General features: G+C 35.6%; 1 non-coding gene across 1 annotated transcript; it reads right to left on the bottom strand.

Annotated features, from left to right (window-relative positions):
* Positions 1–221: 221 nt before the first annotated feature.
* On the bottom strand, positions 222–328 carry LOC139856274 (small nucleolar RNA R71). Its single transcript, XR_011761767.1, has one exon. It is a non-coding gene; the product is annotated as a small nucleolar RNA R71 (small nucleolar RNA).
* Between the last annotated feature and the right edge of the window lie 2,645 nt (positions 329–2,973).

Below are 2,973 nucleotides of genomic sequence, written 5' to 3'. Positions count from 1 at the left end.
AGGAAGATCCAAACGAACATCTTCGAACCTTTAATAGGATTTGTACTCTATTCAAAATCCGAGAAGTGGAGGATGAACAGATATATCTCATGTTATTTCCCTGGACTTTAAAGGGAGAAGCCAAATATTGATTAGAATCATTACCTGAAGGGGCGATTGATACATGGGATGTTTTAGTTGAAAAATTTCTTAAACAATTCTTTCCGGCATCTAAAGCCGTGAGACTTCAAGGAGAAATTGTTACGTTCACGCAAAAGCCAAATGAAACTTTATATGAGGCGTGGACAAGATTTAAAAAGTTGTTAAGAGGATGTCCGCAACATGGTTTAGACATTTATCAAATAGTACAAATATTCTACCAAGGATGCGACATCACTACAAGAAAAGACATCGATATAGCAGCTGGTGATTCCATTATGAAGAAAACCGCAACTGAAGCTTACAAAATAATTGATAACACTGCTTCCCACTCACATGAGTGGCATCAAGAAAAAGATATCGTTAGATCATCTAAAGCAGCTAGAGCCGATTCTAGCCATGACTTTGATTCTATTTTCGCAAAGATAGATGCTGTCAAAAGACGAATAGAAAAGATGACTAAAGATATTCACGCTATACGAATTAGTTGTGAGCAGTGTGGAGGACCACATTTGACAAAAGGTTGTCTCAGTATTGAACAAACAATGGAACAAAGAGAGAATGTTTCATACATGAACCAAAGGCCTGGAAATAATTATCAGAATAATTATCAACCGCCAAGACCAAACTACAATCAAAACCAGAATTATAACCGAAATGTTCCATATAACAACCAACAAGGTCCTAGCAATCAACAAGTATCTAACAATACTTACAACCAGCAAAGACCTATTTTTCAAAATAAACCATCACAAACCGATGATAAAAAGCCAAATTTAGAAGACACGATGTCGAAGCTAGTTGAATCTCAAACTCAATTTTTCACATCTCAGAAACAAACCAATGAACAAAATGCTCAAGCATTTAGAAATCAATAAGCTTCAATCCAAAATCTGAAACAAGAAGTGAGTAACCTAGCAAGGTTGATAGGTGAAAGAAAACCGGGAAGTCTACCTAGCGATACAAATGCTAACCCCCAGAATGAAACAGCTAAAGCCATTACCGCAAGAAGTGGTATTACACTTAAACCACCTGAAATACCTGAAATTTCTGATGACTCTATTCCTACTACACAAGAAACACAACCTGAACAAGAGAAGGAAACAGAACCGGTGGTTGAAAAGGTTAATGAAGATAACATAGTTAAAGCTAAACCTTATGTTAAATCATACCAACAACCTCTTTCTTACCCGAGTAAAATGAGAAAAGAAAGACTTGAAGCCGAGCAATCCAAATTCTTGGATATGTTTAAACAAATAAATGTAAATCTTCCTTTCATTGATGTGATTTCAGGAATGCCAAGATATGCCAAATTCTTGAAAGATCTAATCATAAATAGAAAGAAAATGGAAGAACTCTCGGCTGTTACTATGAATGTTAATTGTTCTGCAGTGTTGTTGAATAAGATACCAGAAAAATTATCAGATCCAGGAAGTTTCACAATTCCATATTTTCTGGGTAGTCTTAGTTCAATAGAAGCATTGGCAGATTTAGGTGCTAGTATAAATTTAATGCCATATTCATTATACAATAAACTAGATCTCGGAGAATTAAAACCAACACGAATAAGCATACAACTAGCAGATCGATCAGTAAAATATCCTAGAGGGATAATGGAGAACATGCTAGTTAAAGTTGGTACTTTAGTATTTCCAGTAGATTTTGTTATTCTGGACATGGAAGAAGATTCTCGAGTTCCTCTCATATTAGAAAGACCATTCTTAAATACGGCTAAAGCAATAATAGACGTGTTCGGTAAGAAACTGACCCTAAGTATAGAGGACGAGAGTTTTACCTTTTCTGTTAATAGAGCCATGCAACAACCGCAATCTGCAGATGATACATGTTATTATATTTAAACTATAGATTCACATGCAGAATTGTTAGAAGAATTTCTAGAATTACAAGGAACAGGAGAATGTTCTTTAGGAGAAAGAACTGAACCAATTGATGAAGCTGAAATGTTAGCTGCACTTATAGCTAATGGATACGAACCAACAACAGAAGAAATTCAAATTCTAAAAGAGGAAGACAGATATCGATACAAATCATCGATAGAAGAACCACCGAAATTAGAGTTAAAGCCACTTCCAAACCATTTGGAATACGCTTATTTACATGGAGAATCTGAATTACCTGTAATAATATCGTCTTCTCTTACTGAAAATAAAAAATCTCAACTCATTTCTGTGCTAAAAGCTCATAAACCAGCTATTGCATGGAAGATTCATGACATTAAAGGCATAAGTCCTTCGTATTGCACACATAAAATCTTTATGGAAGAAGGCCATAAAACCTATGTGCAACGCCAACGAAGACTAAATCCTAATATGCAAGATGTTGTTAAGAAAGAAATTATTAAACTGCTTGATGCAGGTTTAATTTATCCAATCTCTGATAGTCCATGGGTAAGCCCAGTTCAATGTGTACCTAAGAAGGGTGGCATGACTGTCATCACAAATGAAAAAAATGAGCTTATTCCTACTAGGACTGTAACAAGATGGCGTGTTTGTATTGATAATAGAAAATTAAATGACGCTACCAGAAAAGATCACTTTCCCTTATCTTTCATTGATCAAATGTTGGAAAGATTAGCTAGAAATAGTTACTATTGTTTTCTTGACGGTTTTTCCGGATATTTTCAAATTCCAATAGCACCGGAGGACCAAGAGAAAACTACATTCACGTGCCCTTATGGTACTTTTGCTTACAAACGCATGCCATTTGGACTTTGCAACGCCCCTGCAACCTTTCAAAGGTGCATGATGGCGATTTTTCACGACATGATAGAAGAATGCATGGAAGTTTTCATGGATGACTTTTCAGTCTTCGGTG

This window comes from Rutidosis leptorrhynchoides, chromosome 6 (assembly GCF_046630445.1).
Source record: "Rutidosis leptorrhynchoides isolate AG116_Rl617_1_P2 chromosome 6, CSIRO_AGI_Rlap_v1, whole genome shotgun sequence".
Lineage (NCBI taxonomy): Eukaryota > Viridiplantae > Streptophyta > Magnoliopsida > Asterales > Asteraceae > Rutidosis > Rutidosis leptorrhynchoides.
Note: the sequence above shows the minus strand (reverse complement) of the source record. Positions and strands in the feature narration are given on the sequence as shown.